The sequence below is a fragment of the Artibeus jamaicensis genome, unplaced genomic scaffold (genome assembly GCF_021234435.1).
Source record: "Artibeus jamaicensis isolate MK-2021 breed Jamaican fruit bat unplaced genomic scaffold, CSHL_Jam_final scaffold_1964, whole genome shotgun sequence".
Classification (NCBI taxonomy): domain Eukaryota; kingdom Metazoa; phylum Chordata; class Mammalia; order Chiroptera; family Phyllostomidae; genus Artibeus; species Artibeus jamaicensis.
Window position 1 is genome coordinate 43,633,115 of NW_026522030.1, and position 17,853 is coordinate 43,650,967.

Sequence of the window (17,853 nt, forward strand, 5' to 3'; positions counted from 1 at the left end):
TCTGGAGTATAAGCCTTTTACTCCTCAGCTAGATTCTGCCCCTGTACCTGCAAATATGTTGGAATCTGAGCCTAGACAAAACCCAAAGGCCATGACAGTCTGTCTTCATGATTACAGGATGGCTCTCAGGAGTTACAAAACCTTCTATGTTCAAATTCAAGAAAAAAAGAGAGAGTATTTTCTTGAGAATTCCAAAAAAAAATCCAAAGACATGCTCTGGACAAGTTTACATCATCTGCCCTTTCCTAAACCAATCACTGAAACAAAAAGAATATGTGAGTAATGTCTTGAGTCTGGAGCTCCATTTACAACATTTGAACCACAGTAGGATGTCTAATAGGTCCCCCAAGTAGGAATGGATGCTGGAGAGGTAGACACCAATGTCCACTACCAACACCATTTATTGAATCAGTCGACAACGGATGAGCTCTTACTATACACAGGACTCTATGTTAAGGGCTAAGAATCAAAGATGGCTATGTCATGGTCTTATCTTCAAGGAATTCACAACTAGCCTGAGAAATAAAAATTGAATGTAACCCTGGGATGTGCTAAATGTTGGGACAGATGCATCGAATCAAAATGATAACCTTTGTTCTGAGGTCCTGAAAGTGTCAAAATGTATTTATGGACTTTTCCTGGAATGTAGAGCACAGGATGTCAGGAGCCTATTCTTTAAAAAAATCACTATCGCCTTGGCTGGTGTGGCTCAGTGGATTGATTGACTGCCGGCCTGTGAACCAAAAAAATCACTATCATATAAGACCTATGAGGAAAAGCACTTCCAACTTTGAGATAAAGTGTCACATTTTCAGAAGTTAATCATCCCATTTTTCCTGATAGTATATTTCTGACTATCATGGCATATAAATGTGTTAAAGTTCTAGGGAGGGTTAGACTATACATTCCTCCTTTTGTTGATCTTGAAATACCAGATGGCCCATGTCATGTTGCCAGTAGCCATCATGAGGTTAATTGAGGTTATCATTATAGCTAACTTTTTTTAGAGAGGGGAAGGGAGGGAAAAAGAGAGGGAGAGAAACATCAATGGTGGTTGCTTCTCATGTGCCGGCAAATGGAGACATGGCCCATAACCCAGGTATGTACCCTGACTGGGAATCCAAGCAAGGACACTTTGGTTCGCAGGCTGGCACTCAATCCACTGAGCCACACCAGCCAGGACCATTATAGGTAACTTTCATACCATGTGCCAGACATTGTTCTAATTGCTTTACTGCATTATCTCATTTAAACACAATTCAATAAAGTAGGGACTATTCTTCTCTCCATTTTACATGTAAGCAAACTAAGGCCCAGTGAAATTTGATAAGTTGCTCATGTTACATAGCAGAGCTAGTCTTAAAGTTCTGCAAGCTAACCATGTGACAAGAAATCAGAACCTAGACCTGTGACACAGTCAAGCTCTTGTCATATGGTATTTTTTAATTATATGTGTGTTCGTTTTTCTCCAAAAGTCTCTTAGATGCCTGGGAACAGAAGTAGATTTTTATGTATTTAAGTAGTTTCAGAAACCAATACAAAAAATGGTACATAGAATATACTTAGCAAATATTGTGGAATTGAAATGAAGGCAATGTGCACGAAGTCTAGGAAAGAGGTCAGCATGGCGAAATGTGTTAGTGAATCCCAAGCCTGTCCAATGGAGAAGCATCCTTGGCCCATACATTCCTATCACCTGTCTGGTCTGTCCCTGTAGTGGCAATGAATGCATCAGATTCACACAGCCTGATGATATCAGTCACTGAAATCATTCCGGCCACCATTCCCACTCCTTGCCCCATCCTAACTCCATCGTTACCGAGAACCTGATTATAATTTCACTTCTCACGTAGACTTTTCTATGGGAACAGAATGTTCTGAAGCAAGTTTCTGATTTGCAGGTTAATGGTATTTTATTTTCTTATTGTAGAAAAGTGTTTTCAAAGTTTGGTTAGCACCACCCAGTCTTTTAGTCTAATTCTGAGCACACAAAATCACATTTCTGAACTTTTAAGATAAGACCTTGGTGATGTCAGCAAGTAAGTGTCTTTTATAAGGGTGCTTCTGGTGGCCATCAGCTGCTTCCCATAATATCATGTCTGTAACTGTGTATTCTCAACAGCAGGCTCCTCTTAGCAGAAGTAACTCTAAGACAGTAGCATGTTTTCTGCTTAGTTCTGTTTGTTCTATAAAAATAGAATTCTGTGTTAAAACAGAACATCTACAAGAGTCCAGAGGAAGCAACAAATGCCTGGAATTTTGAGTAGTTCAGATCGAGGAGAAATGGAATTAGGCACAATCAAAACAGGTAGCTGCCCAGGGTCTCAGTTCTCCTTGCTTCAAATTTCAGAAAATAAAATGCTGAACTCACAGGTAATTTAAAATTTAAATCAAACAAAACTTAAGTAGGTCTTTTCAATCATTATAATGGGAAAGCTTTTAAGATCATAACAGAATATGTTGTTAAATTGGTAGATTCATAAATTGTCAGTGGTCATATAAATCAGTACATACAATTGTTTTGGAGGGTGATTTGTCCATAGATAAGAGGCCATATGATTTGTCATACCATTTGTTCAAGTAATTATACTTACTGTGCTGTTTGGACTATATGACGCACTTTCCTTCTCAAAATTGGGAGGAAAAGAGGGATGCATCTTATAGTCCAAATGTAGCTTACCTGGCTCGCTGTGGGGCAGGGGGACCGGCAGCCTATGTTATTTATGTTATTAAATATTTTACCACAGTTTTTGCTTCAAAAAATTTTTTTCCTATGTTCTTCCTCTAAAACCTAGGTGTGTCTTATGGTCTGGTGCATCTTACAGTTGGAAAAATTCGGTGCATAAATCTACTCTAAGAAAATAATCCAAAAAATTTAGAAAAGGCTAAAGACATGGAAGCACATATAAATATATGATTTTTAAAAAGAAAGTTTTGACATAACTATGAATGAAAAAAAGCAAAGTACAAAAAATTTGCTCAAAAAACCACATCAAGCTTCATACTTTTACCCCAAAATACCACTCCAAGGATTTTTCTAATGGAAATCTATAGACTAAAGTGAAACATGTATTATATGAAAAATAATACATTAGTTACAGTATTATGTAGATGGTTCCAAATTGGAAATAATCTGTCAAACAAAATAAAAATGAACTAGTCAGTGATTTATATTTGCATTACCCTACTATCTAGCCATAAAATGGCAGTAATGGAGATTATAGAAGTATGAAATCATTGCTATAATTTTAAGTGAAAAAAAGTTTCTGTACATTGAGCACTTACTCTGAGTTTATCACTGTATTACTCAACTTACATACATTATCTCTTTTCATGCTCACAGAACCCAATGAGTAGGGATGAGAAATTCGTACAGATGAGAAAATTGAGGCAAAGTTGCTTAGTAATTTTCCCAAGTCCATACAGTGGAGCCCAGAGTCAAACCTAAGCTAACTGTTACCAAAGCCACTTCTCTGTACCTGAAATTCTATAAAAGCCCTAGACCCCTGAGGATAGTAAGTGACGGTAAGGGGAGGAGAGAGAGAGAATCAGAATGGGGCAATGATGTGAGTGGTCTTGTAATAATTGTTTGCTTTGAATTCTAATGTTAAATCCAACAAATAAATAAATAAATAAGAAGAGAAAAGCGAGAATAGGACTAAAGGCTGGAAAGACTTTATGACTTTGTTAAAGTGTGGGGTGGTGTGTAATTTCCTCCTTTTTTCTATTTTGTAAGATTGTTGGTAGTGTATCATACTTTTGTAAGATATTTTATACAGCTTGCTTGTGCAGCACATACTGGAAGGATACAGAGAAGATGGGCACGACCCCTGCTGAAGGATGACATGCAAATTCATGAACCATTCCATGTTAAACATATGTACATGTCCTTTGAAATATTTGTCCTCTGGGATATGAAAGCTGGAGCTCTGTGCAGCTTGGTGATCAGTGAGACACTGTGATGTCCTGAAATAGCAGTGGTACTCCTGGCAATAAAAGTGTCATTAGGAATATAAATATCTGTCATTTCTTTAGAAAAATTTTGGGATTACGTTTACAGAGTCCCCCACTTTATTTTTACACATTTGGAAAATCTAAAAGCTCATATCCTTCCCTTTTTTCCTTCCTTCCTCTCCTTTGCTTTCTCAACTGTAAAGTTAGAATGGTACGAACAGTAGCCATGAGATTATGAGGAATTCTTATTTTGTTTGTATGTTTCCTGTATTTGAAAGGATTTAAAACACAATTAACATTTTTAATTTGAAAAATAACATTTAAAATTAATGTCTTAAATTATCTTAAGTAGCAAACTTATTTAATATTTTGAAACTTTAGAATTGTATTGTCTGTCTGTTGAAAATCAAAAGTCACTCAAATACCAAATATAGTAGTATGTCAGCCAAAATTTTCCTATGTACAGCCCATGTTTTTTCCCCTACATCAGGTGCAAAGTTTCACCTGTGTTTTGAAGCTACTCTGAAGAGAAAATAAAAGACAAGCTTACTAAGTGAAAGTTTGAAAAAGTACTGGGGTTGCCAGCATCCTGCCTGCTTAATCAGACGTCACCTCAGCTTCTGCAGGCAACGCATGACTGGGCTGCAACTGGGCATCTGACTCACATGTGATAGGATGAGCCACTTGTGTCTTTCCAAGCAATGCTCTGGGGAGTTGTCCTCAAGAACCACTCTCCTGAAAGCAGAAAATTCGAGGGGAGGGAGGGAGAAGGTTTTTCTAAAGCACAAAAACTTTTCTGAGTTTTCTAAGATGAAAACAAGGACAGGACAGGGAGTGCTGGATGCTGGAATGTGACATTTGAAAGGCGTGAGGGAAAATGGCAGTCTGACAGGCAGTTATCACCCCCCCAAGAGGCAAAATAAAAAGCTCAAGCCTGGATTGACAGAGGCTCTGCTTTTCTGAGTTGTCATTGCTGAGACAGTTAGGAGTGGCGTCAGGGCAGTCATTGGACCGTCCCAACAGTATCTCCTCCCTTTCAGGGCTGTAGTAGAGAAAGGTCCCCAGGAGCTATCAGGGCCTGTCTTGGGACTTAGAACCCCCATTTAACACTGTGTGAGATGTTGTGAAGGCTACAAAGCCTCTTTCAGAGATGCTGCAGCTTGAAGAATTTATAAGGAGCCGGAAAAATACATCATACACAGAAGTTGTATGCAAAATAAGGCCACATACAATTAAGTGTCTGATGAATGGAAATAGACATAAGACTCAAAGGAATTCAGAGTGGGTTGGAGCAGGGAGGGAACGAGAATCTCTGGGGGCCTGAGAGATTTTCAGGGATGGGTAGAGAGTAGATCAGTAATGAGGGCAGAGCTGATACTCAAAAGCATCACCATCCTGCCCTGCAGCGGCATTGGCCAATCAGAATGGACACTGAATCCAAATGCTGGGGAATCTTCCCTGAAGCTACTTGCTGAGCCTGGAGTCACTCCTAAGTTCTTATGGGACTCTCAGGGAGCCCCAGAGGAGGGACAGATTTCAGGAGGTGGCAGCATGGTGAAGTAACTAGGGTGTTTGGGGCAGTGGTTATTTTCTATCCAGTTCCATCTGCCACAATTATGCAGCCTTGCCAGTGAGTATCTGTTGAAAATCAGCCTTGAATGAGGGCAAATGGTATAACAAAAACACCTAAAACCTGCTTTAGCATATGGTGTTTCACTGGATCTACATATCTGTCATTCTGTCTACCTACCTGTCTGTCTAACTGGTCATCTATCTATCTGTGAATGTATTTGTATGTCTGTTTTCCTGTCTGTCTGTCTGTCTATGAGAGAATGAAAACACATAAAGGTACAGAAGTGAGAATGAATGCAGCCTTCCTTTATCTTTCATTCAGGTATTCAGCCATTCCTCTAACAAACTAAGTGTCCCTGGGTGTTGGACACCCAGCTGGGCACTGAACTGAGGAGGCTGCCCAGGGTTGGAATTGTCACATGGGAACTGAGTATTGTGCAACAAACCCTGATGTGTATCAAGGTCCAAAACTGAAAATGGCAACAGAAGGCAATGAGAAAACCACAGTCTCAATATGGTCCTATGTTAGGTGTCAGAGGAGATAAGTCCAACAGGAAGGCAAGGGCAGATCAGAAACCTAGATTCAGTGCTGAATCAGGAACTGATGGGCTAACAGACATTGCACACAACAGTAAGAAGGAAGCCCATCAGGCCTAAATTACTTGCACTCAACATTAGTAACAAATCATCATTATCATCATCATCATCGTCACTTAGATTTCTGTGGTAAGTTAAAATTTGCAAAGCATTTTCAAATGTCCTCTTGTGCCAGTTGAGCCTTACTAACAGCTGGTAAAGGGAGTGGGGCAAATGTTCTCCTTTGATAGATAAGGAAATAGGTTTAGGGAAGCTAGGTAACTTGCCCATAACTTCTGAAGTAGCATTAATAGTTTGGTAGCTCAGGGAGCTACCAAAATCATGGAGCTACCAAATCCAGCTCTGGCAGGCACAGGATCTCCTCCTTTTCAGGGCTGTAGTGGGGAAAGGTCCCCAGGATCTTTCAAAGTCTTGATTTTTATCACAGCATATAACAAAGGACTGGGTTTATATACATGTGACAAAGTTAACATGGTTGGGAGAAGAGCGCAGGCTGACAAAGCAAGTGTTAAAAAGTTGTCTTGTTTTTGTTTGCCTCTCTCATGCTAGTTACTGGGATGAAGACATAGTAGATTAGCTCATACTATTTGAAGATTAATGAAGCAGGGAGAATATTCAGTTAGACTTATGAGAGTTTTCTAAGTTAAGAGCCCAGGTTGAGTCTCCAGGCCAAGACCAAGAAGGTAGAAAATAAAGTCTTGCTTTTGATTCACACAACCTAAGATGGCAGAAGCTTGTTTTGTTAGGAGTTAATAGGAAAGGAGGGCTTAATATAAAGTGATATGAGTGATATCATATTCATAAACTACAAATGTGCCACAAATACAAATGCAGGTTGACTTGAAATCCAATCGCTAAAAAATGAAGAACTTCACTACCACTAATAGTAGGGTACTATCCAGAACTGGGAACAAATAGTCTGGCTCTACCTATGAAGTCTAGACCAGCCTATATGTAGAGTAGTTTGTTCTGTTCTGAGCCCTGCTTGCTAACTGGGACATTGATAAGTGGGGACTCCTGGGGGAGCCGCCCAAGATGGTGATGGAGCTGGAAACCATCACAGACCAGGCATACCTGCAGAAGCTAGGGACAGTTCACCTAGAGAAGAATGATTAAGGCAGGACATGAAAGCCAAGGTCAACGGACATACATTACATTGAAGTAGAGTTTTGTCCAAGAACTAGAAATAAATCACTAACAATTAGAGCTATTCATAAAAGGTTAATCACCCCATTGCTCGAAATACAGGAGTGGGCAAAAGTAGGTTAATTTACCAGCCATCATTACCTAAAACATAAATCATAAGTAAGGACACAAAATAATGACAAAAATAAGACAAATAATAGAAATAAGCAATAGTACAAGAATAAACTGTGTTTCCCGTACCCACCATTGCAATCCTACTTTTGCCCACCCCTGTATTCGTGCAGCATGGGACTGTCAGGGACTCATCCCTTAGGAGGTGAGCATTTATCTCTCTTCTGCCCTAAGATTCTATGCTTTTTCAAACTAGTCACTTTAGTTCTTTTGGGAAGGGGTGGGGTGTGGGGTGGGGGGAATGAAATGGCTCTTGAATTCCCTTCCAGCTCTACCCTTCCATGAAGCACCTGGATCTTAACTATAGCCTCATTCATGTCTCACACCAATATCACAGACCGGACTCTTTCATCCTCAACTTGGCTCCCAATATCTTATCCTGAAAGGAACTTTTCTCTACCAACTGAAACAAGTCCTTAACAATCTTCTAGGCATTATATTATCAAAGGAACCAGGTCTCCAAACCTCATTAGTATGGTTTATTGAGAACTATGTCAACTTACTAAATTTCTCTCTCAATACTATTATATATTTTTCTAAACTGTTTTTAAACTCAAACATCTTGTTTTTAAAAACTCTTTGTATCTAAAAACAGAGTGAGGCTAATGACACAGGACAAGAAACCTGTAAAGGATTGCCATTTACCTTCTGGTTAATGTCAGGATACAAAGGGGCCAGTGTGAAATCCTGGGTTTTATTTTGAGGCAGTAACTAGGGATTATATTGCCTCAAAAAATCGCCTCCAGATAGGATCAGTAAGGGCTGCATCTGGGTATGTTAAGAGAGGTACTAGGAAATCTCTACACATCTCCCTACACACACCCTTCCCATTTCTCCATCCTCCTGCCTAAAGACTCACCTTTAGAGAGAATTTGGTGTGGGCCTCAATGCTGTTTTAGAATGTAAAGTTCTTCAGGGGCTATTCGTTTATTAGTTCAACCAGAGCAATATACTAAGACTTGGGAGGAAGGGCCTTTTTTAGGGAGGTAGGGTCCAGGGATACCTGTGGAAGCTACAGCCACGGGAAAACCAAACTGTTAACCTTGTTCATTTATTTGACCACTGACTTAGTGTTAAGCACTATACTAGACACTAGGAATACAGTGATAGTGAAACATCATCTCTGTCCTCAGGTAACTTGCAGATCACAGAAGCCTTCTCTCTAACCTTTTCCATAGGCGATAATCTAGGAGAAAAGAAGAAATGTCACAAAATGACTACAGTGGGGAAAGCAGCTGGGGTATGTGTGCAATGGGGCAGCCCGCAGAAAGGCCTTTACCCCGGCGATGATGCCAGTTCCTTTAGTCTCTATGGGGAGTGGCGGGAACCCCAGCTTTGCTCAGTGGAGAGTACCCAACACAGGGAAGGAAGAGTAATCTGATAACGACTATAGAGAAGTCAAGTCACTTCACTTCTCAGCGAAATGTCAGGCCATGAATTTTTGCCGTAGTGTTTTATGTCTTCTGGCAGTCATTTACAGAATTAGGTAGGAGTCATCTTGGGCAGTGTTGGTAAGGGTGAAGAACTAAAATTTCTTAGACCTTTCTTTTGAAGCCTCAGACAGAGAAAGGCAGAAGACAGAAGTACCACATCGTGGTGGTTCTCAGACTTTTTACCCTCAAACACCAAAGGACAATTTAATACTGTTCATTAGTAACAATGGCTAATTTCTGCAGATATTCACAGCCACTCAGGGTGAATGGCAGAACATCATGGGGAAGCAGGGCATGGGAGTACAGTAATTTCATAGCTTCCTTGTTGACTCTATGTGCTCTTTTTAGGCTTATAGATACAGGCCTGTGTTAAAGCCAGTAATCAGCTATATAACCATAGGCAGGTCACTCACCTTAAGCCATAATTCCCTCATATATAACATAGTGAATGTTACCTGGCAATATTATTGAAGGAATTAAAGATAATATAGTAAAGTACTTGTCACAGTTAATATATAGACATATAGCGAGAGCTTAATGAATGATTAGCTCCTAGTATAGTAATCTGTCTTAAAAACTGTATTGTGGGACAGTAGAGTCTGCTCAGCCGGCCTCCAGGCAGCAGAGAAATCTTGGGATTTGCAGGAAGTATGCCCTTAACAGTGAAGCCCTATGTGATTAGGTATACCAGTTTAGACTGGGAGAAAATATTCCATGAAATTTTAATTGCTAAAAACAGAAAGTTGGGGTGCAGAGGTAGGAAAGGCTGCTTTTTCCAAGCCATGAAGTCTTTCTCTTTTCGCCGCACAAAGGTTGTTTCCATGTGGTCCGATGCATGGGACAGGGCTCCAGGGTGGTTCAAAGGATGCCTCATGGTTTGAGGGAGAGAGGCTCAGGCAGAAGCCAGATACTGGGGCAATGCAGACGGGTGCCTCAAAGTCTCTGGGCTCCAAAGGCTCCTAGTCGTGCTTTAGGGTGAGCCTTTCAAGAGACACTCACCCAGCCCAGCTCCCTCCGGCCAGCCTGCGGATGTTAGTTAGTCAGGTGGTCCCTCATCTTCCTGATGAGTTTCACCTCCCCATCCAGGAAGCAGTTCTCCAGGAAGTCACAGCGATGAGGGTCCGTGCGGACAGAGCCCAGGGCATGCAGATCCAAAAGGGCCTGGTTCAGGTTCTGCTCAAAGACCATGGCAGCTTCCATGGCATCCTGAGTGTCCTCCCACCCACCTGCGGAGACTTCTGCACGTCCTGGAGGAGAATGCGGCCACTGGGCTGGTCCTGCAGCTTTAAGAGAGGCTCAGTGCCCTTGAGCTTCATCTCTACCAACTGGAGGACAAAGCGGCCCACACTCTCCAGAGCCACATAATGTTGGTGGAAATAGCAGCCCAGACATAGGTAGGTGTAGGAGGCCTGCAGATGCAAGTTGGCCAGGCGGTTGAAGGCAGCCTCCACCTCGGTGGGGTAATTCTGACAATAGGGAGTTAAGGTCAAAAACTGGTGTTGGCTGGTCTGGGAGGCTGAGGTGGTTCTGGTGATGACTGCAAAAGAGGTTAGAGTGTGGTTGGAGGCTGGAAGAAGGGGCACCCCTGGGTCTTTTCCATCCAAACATTGGTGAAGCAAGAGACAGATCTGGGGAACTGCTGAGGGCACTGCCAAGATTTTTCTTTACAGGAAAATTTTATTTTTCATAAGTTTTCATGGGTTTATTTCCTTTTTAGTTATTGAAGTAACATTGCTTAATAACATTATATAAGTTTTAGATCTACAACATTGTCATTTGATATCTGTATACACTAATGTGCTCGCCACCGTAAGTCTGGCTTCCATCAGTCACCACACATTTAACTGCCTTCACCCCTTTCACCCTTCTCTTTCCCTGTAGTAGCTACCACTGTATGTCTGCATCTATGAGTTTGTTTTTGTTTTGTCTGTTTCTTTTTTGTTTTATATTTCATATGTGAGTGAAATTACATGTTTTTCTTTGGTCATTTTCCATCTGACTATTTCACTTAATAACCTCAAGGTCCATCCATGTTGTCACAAATAGCAATATTATTTCATCTTTTGATGCCTAAGAAGTATTCCATTGTATGCATGTGTGTATTTTTTCCCTGAAAGAGTCTCAAGTGTGAATTTTAAATTTTTAAAAAAAGTAATAGTTTTTTTAATCACATAAATGTAAAACCAAAATTCTAATCTAGAATGGGAAGGCTGAATCCATTCATTTATTCATTCACCGGACAAATATTTATTGAGCACCTGCTGCATTCACACAAGGCACTGTACATAAAAGGCACCGATTATGTAAAATGGTTGTGTTTCTTGTGGGTAGAATTGTAGTCCTGAGACTGGGTTTCCTCGGGGTCATGGTCAATGGATTCTGTCTGCAGAAAAATTGATCCTTCCCACATGGCAGCAGAATGGGGATTGAGAGGAGATACCCTTCCCGTGAGATCAGGGTAGGAAAGGCTTTCGAGGGCCCAGTTTGATAGTCTTGTTTTCTGCATTGCTATTTCTTTGTGTTATTCCCACATCTCCGTCAGTAAAATTGGGTTAAATGTGACGTTGTGTTTTCTGTTGAGAGGAATTATAAGATGTGCTGCCACTGGGGCCCCAGGTGGCCTGAGGAATCCCCAGACGTCCTTGGGGAGTAGACGTGGCTGGCTTTCCTGCAGTCATGCGAGGGGATGCACCTCCGAGTTATTTGGATATTCATTAGAAGTGTGACCCTTTGAAGGTTGGACACCTCTGATACATGTCTGTGCTTGTGCGGGGCTTGAATGATCCTCACAGAGTGACTGGGCCCAGTACCCAAGGGATCAGGCGAGAGCAGCTCCCTTCCCACTAATGTGGATAATATTAAAAAGTTACTTCACATGATGGGGTAAAAACGACCTGAACCAGCTGACCTCAATGGATGACAGATTGCTCGTACAAGGTTATTGCCTTTGATTCTTGTCTTTTCCTTCTTTACCTCCCACCCATGCTTCTCCCAGGCTCTGTCTTGGGCCCAGATGCCCAAGTGAAAGTGAAGAAGAAATTAACACGTAGGGAAATTTGCTATGCTAAATACTGTGTGGGCTGCTTTGCATACATTATTTTGTTTAACCTCCTACAACAGCTTGGTGAGATAAGTAGGATTCTGCCCAGTGTTCTAATAACAAACAGAGGCTGAGTCCTATGTCCAAAGTAATATAGCCAGTAAGTAGGTAAAGGCCTGGGGTCCTAATACAGATTTGTCTAACTCCAGTGCTCGTTACAAAAATCTCAGAGGGAAATGTATTTTAGGATTAGGCTAAGAAAAATAATTGCCTATCAGTGGACACTGACTTCCAGTTGTAACTGAAACCAGAGTTGCGGGGCGCTCAGGTAAAGAAGCTTCCTCTCATCTAGAAAACTGCCGCGAAGGAAAAAAAAAAAGAAGGGGTGAAAGGCAGCTGCAGGCAGTTCATGGCCAAATCAACTCAACACTCTCAGCTGATGGGAGCAAAGGGGCCATATTTATCTGTCCTGAGGAATCAAACAGATGTTAACAGAAATCTGTGGTTTTTGTACAACTTGTTTTTGTACATCTGACCCAACAGTTTATACTTAAAAGATATAGCTGTCACTCATGCAAAAGATCATGTTTAAATATAAAGGGATATCTGTGGTCCACAGTTTGGTGATCCACAGCCTTCTTAGGAAGGACTGGCCAAGGAGGCCCTTGCAGACCAGTAACAGTTTGTGGACTGGCACAACTGCACAGGTTAAACTTGAGAAGCTCTGGTACTGCTTCTCTTCCCGATGTGGCGGCTGTATAGTGGGTAACTTCTAAAATAAATGTAGCCATCTGACCCTCAATGACATCTCAACCTATCAATTCATTGCAATTTTTCTTTCCTTTTTCTCTCTTTTTCTTTTTTTAATTCAAACAACCTGCAGGCCTGCTTAAAGCAGTCTTTAATTACTGCAGACTTTTTGAAGGGAATAAGAGATGCGAGGTCTAGATTTTATATTCTTTCTGATGACTTCTGTGTAACTCTTGATAGGGCTGTTATTATTTTTAAATTATTTTTCTAAAGATTTTATTTTTTATTTTTAGAGAGGGGGGAGGGAGAGAGAAAGAGAAGGAGAGATACATCAATGTATAAGGTTGCCTCATGCGCATCCCTCACAGAGGACCTGGCCCGCAGCCCAGGCATGTGCCCTGACTGGGAACTGAATCAGCGACCCTTTGCTTCACAGTCCAGGGCTCAGTCCACTGAGCCACACCAGCCAGGCAGGATGATAAAAAATCAATTTTTTTTATCATCTCAAAGATTAAAGTTGCCTCTAACAACACTAGAGTAGAACCTCAGTATTTGCATGTCTCTTCTAATTTCCCCTTTCCTGATCCTGCACCCACATTTTTAGAGGAACCAGACCAGTGGGAATAAGGTAGAGAGAACAGGTAAGCAGTTACCAACTTGTGGTAGGCATCTAAATGGGTCTCTTTTCAGTCTTCTTGTAGAATGTGACTTAAAAGCCAAATCAGACACCACCATATCACCTTCTGGACCTTCTCTTTGTCATCTCTGTTTTGTGGTAACATCACTTTCTATCACAAAGTTATGATACCATTACAACCCTAAGGGGTTTCTGGGCTGAATTACCAGAAACAGTTTAAGGGAATAGTGTTGTTTCTCTTTTGCTTCCTCTCCCCCGAAGGTCCCTTCTATGCACCTCAAACTTACTCTTCAACACAGTTCTTTTTTGAGAGGAAATTAGTCAGTGCTTTGTAGGGAGACACCCCAGCTTTGACCTCAGTGGCTCACCAGAACCGGAGTCAGTCTTTCACTCAGTCAAGTTCAGTAATGATCTTCCACAGGTGCTGAAGCCTAGTTGAACCTGCATTCCCCCTTAGGATTCCCCCTGTCAAAAAAGAATCAGGGAAGTTCACATGCTGAGGGCCAAACAGAGAACAGAAACTCTAGAGTCTTCCATCTTCGATGGTTCCTACTGTTGTGACGAGCTCCCTAGGGCTGGAGAGGGAGATCTAGCAGAGGAAGGACTGTGGCTTTTAAAAGCTCTGGGGAAGGGATGTCTGGGAATCTCTCAGAAAAACTGAAGAGAGATCTGTAGAAAGCCCTGCAGTTACTAGGAAAATGCAAATATCTTGCCTAGCAGACAATAGGTGCTCAATATATATGGTGCCATCACTGAAAGGGCAACAGGGAAGAAGGAGGAGAGATGAGGGTGAAGCAGGGCTGCGTACAGGTGACACTTACCTTCCTTTATTTCTGGGATCTTTTTTAGGGTTGTTTCCATTTTTCCCATTTGCTCCAGGATGATGTCAGGCACCACCTCCAAGCTGACAGCTTCTTGATCATTTCACCCTTCTAGGACGCTCCAGATAAGCAAGCCTGGAGAGTAAGAAAAAAGAGAGAGTGCCCTGGCCAGTGAGGCTCAGTTGGCTGGAGTATTGTCCCGTACACCAGGGTGCATGCCTAGATTGTGGGTTTGGTCCCCAATCAGGGCACGTGCAGGAGACGATTGATGGTTTTTTCTCACATTGATCTTTTTCTCCCTCTCTCCTCCTCCTTCTCCCTCTCTGTACAATCAATAAGTATGTCCTTGGGTGAAGATAAAAAGAGAGAGACGGAGAGAGAGAAAGGAAGGAAGAGGAAACAGAGAAGTCTGCATTCTCTTCCTTCCATTTTAATTTTGCTGGTATGTATGGGTTCTTCACACCTGTTTCCCATAGTTGTGAATTATAGGTAATATCACTGAGGTACCCTGAAGGTAAATCTGTTGATGGTAGATTTGTGGAAGCATAAGAAAAATACCGTAGTTGTTAATATCTGGAGGATATGCCTTCAAAGCAAACCCTTAGTTCTCATCAGCTCCCACCTGAACCATTGCCACTCGGGCTTTAACATGCCTATGCATCCACCAGGGAGCTAATTAAAAGGCAGGTTTGATTCGGAAGGTCTTGGGTGGGGCCCAAGAGTCTACACTTCTAACAAGTTGCCTGATAATACCAAAGCTGCTCTACAGAGCTATACTTTCAGTAGCAAGTACATAGCATGTAGGTCCTAGATCATTGCTATAGGATCTTGCAGCTTTAAATGACTTGCAGAGCCCCAAACATGCCATGTTCTTCTAACCTGTGTGGCTTTACATATCTTCCCTTCCCTGCCCTTCATAGGATAAGCTCCTCCATGCCTTAGCTCACATGTTACCTCAGCTCCAGGACACCTTCCCTGACTCCCCATCCTACGAGGCAGTCAGGCGCTCTCTCCTAGGTGCTCATCACACTGCACCATGTAATATGCTATTTACATGTCCAGGGTCATAGCATAGGGTTGCTCAGGTTGTGCCCTACAGAAGGGTCTGAAATCCATCCTGTTCTCCACTTGCCACGTTGGAGCTGTGGTACAGAACCACCTCCACCAGGAGTAAGGGATGACTTTTTCTAATTCATACAAAGGTGCCACATGAGCAGATTACCTGTCTTTTCTACCAGATGTGGGGCCCTTGAAGAAAGAATCAGGTCACATCCATCTCTATCACTCCACCTCCTAGTAAGGTGCCTGTCAATGAGATGTTGGAATAAATAAATGATGAGAGAAAACAATGAAGAGCCATGGAGAGGAATGCAGAGAGAATCATTTCATTCAATTCTAAAAGAAAATCAGCTGAATTTCAGCAAGAGGTTTAGGATTTGCTAATGTGCTGCTCAAGAGGCAAGGTCCTAAAGCCCCATCTCACTAAAAGTACTGTCACAGGTATGAGTGAAAAAAGGTGTAAAGGCTACAGTCAGCACCTATGAAAGACTCAATAGAACTGGCAAAAAAAAAAAAAAAATAGAACACCCAGAATCAATACCGAACCGTCATGTCTTTTCTTTTCAGTTCTAGGGAAAGGTGAGGGAGACTCTGAGAATTTTACTTGGTCATAAGATTTACAGGCTACTGAAGGCAGAAGTTTCTATAGTAAAAACATCGTGAGAACAGGAAGAGGTGATGACAAACCCCCGAATTTACCTAAAGGAGTGGAAGTCAGAAGCAAAACAGTGTGCAGGATAGTGAAAGTGAAGGTACCGAGACTGCTAAGCACCTAGGCTTGGTTGAGAAAGGCATCACCCAAAGAAAGGAGTCCTGAGACAATATTTTGTATTATATTTATTAGGAAAACATTGGTTAATAACATTATATAAGTTTCAGGTGTGTAATTCTGTAATACACCATCTGTATATTGCACTGTGTGCTCACCACCCAAAGTCTGGTCTCCCTCTGTCACCATATATTTGACCCTCTTTACCCCCTTCCTCCTCCCCACACTCACTCCCCTTCCTGTCTGGTAACCACCCTTCTGTTGTCTGAGTCTGAATTCATTTCTTTGTTTTATTTATTCATTTGTTGCTTTCTGTTTTATATCTGATCTTTTTCTTTAGAAACTGTTCATTTTCCATCAACCTTATTTCCATTCTGTTCAGAATTTGTGGAAGAACAGCTGAAGACCACTCGGTGGTTGTTCCTACCCATTCAGTGGTTGTTCCTACCCATTCAGTGGTCTGCACAGTGGGAGCTGCAGACCAGTTTCCAAGTGGTAGGCTGAGCACCCCAGTCCTCAGTAGGAAACTGCTGAACAGGCACAGAGGTCACTTGTGCCTTCTGACCAGTCAGTGACCTCAGGGTGCATGGCAGTGAACTTGGGAGCCAGAGCAGTCCATTCACCCAGAAATGACTCCTTAGTCACAGCTTTTTCAGGAGCAGCCTGCTCTTCCTTCTCAATCTCTACAGGATCTCTGTAGAAGTAGAGATCAGAAATGACCTCTGTGGGTGTTCATGGGAGATGGTGCCACACATGCGCAGAACTCCCCAGGCCAGCACCCACCACATCAGGCCCACTGAGAGAGACCCCTCATTGTTGCAAGAAATGACAATGTCCACATAGCACAGAGGAGGAGAGTCTGTGTGACACAGAGCAGTGGGAGGCCGGTTAACATAAGATGCCTCGGTGAGAGGTTGGTGGTCAGCCCTGAGATCAGTGACCACCAGAAGTCTCGGCTCTCAGAAGGCTTCCTGGATCTGGTTAGGGGAGTTTCCAGGAGTGAAGCAGCCAGAAATGGCTCCAGTGGCAGCAGTGAACTTCAGCACAGCTTGCTGGCCAGTGTTCCTGGACAATATGACACTGACATCAAGCAGGGTTTTCAATGGTGACAATGGCACCAGCTGCCAGCCAAAGCTTCCCCCATGTTCTCTTCAGATGTATGGTGTAGATGCCGTCACTTTTCCTTTTGTAGATGTACTGTTCCATTTGGAAGTCAAGGTTGATGCCACCTAAGTGGGTTCCTGCTGCAAGGAATTTGAGGACATCCTCTTCATTTGCAGGACATCAGGGCCTCTGGACATTGTGAAAGTTTCCTCTTCTAAGTTACATGAGAACTGAGAACAACACTATATGGGCCCCTCTCTGGGTAGTGCGGAAAACTATATCCAATCTTTTCAATGGAGTTTATTTGATCAGCTTTGCAAGAGTTCCTCAGTCATTTCTATGTCAGTGTGTCTCTGACAAGACTGAACTCCCAGAAGTTAGACTGAGACACCTTTTAACTTCCTGGGACTGTGCGATGCTCTGTAAAATGAAGTAGGTACTGGATTTGCAGGGAATTTACAGCTGTCATTGATGGTAAAATAAGGAAGTGCAAAGTGCTAGTAATCCTCAGCCAAAATATCCAGAATTTCACTGTGGGACTATAACAGAGATTCCTCCGAGAAACATACTGATATCTTGTAAAAATCCAGCCTCTGCTTTGCCTCTTACATCAAATGCTCATTCATGCCAGTTTCTGAAGTTAAGCCTGTGGCTCTGTAATGAGGGGAACTGAGAATCTTGAATACTGTATGCTATCATGTGACTTCAGGATAAAACCGTATTCAAAACAAAACCTAAACACACGCACACAAAGTAGGGTAAGATCTCCAAATTTCCATTTATTTCTTACCAAAATTTAA

At 42.1% G+C, this 17,853-nt stretch overlaps 3 pseudogenes; 1 reads left to right on the forward strand and 2 right to left on the reverse strand.

The window, feature by feature from the left end:
* The first annotated feature begins 3,774 nt into the window (after nt 1–3,774).
* LOC119048057 (uncharacterized) lies at nt 3,775–3,875 on the forward strand (annotated as a pseudogene).
* Nucleotides 3,876–9,905: 6,030 nt separating this feature from the next.
* On the reverse strand, nt 9,906–14,161 carry LOC128625770 (ferritin light chain-like; annotated as a pseudogene).
* Nucleotides 14,162–15,670: 1,509 nt separating this feature from the next.
* Nucleotides 15,671–17,250, reverse strand: LOC119048032 (40S ribosomal protein SA-like; annotated as a pseudogene).
* Between the last annotated feature and the right edge of the window lie 603 nt (nt 17,251–17,853).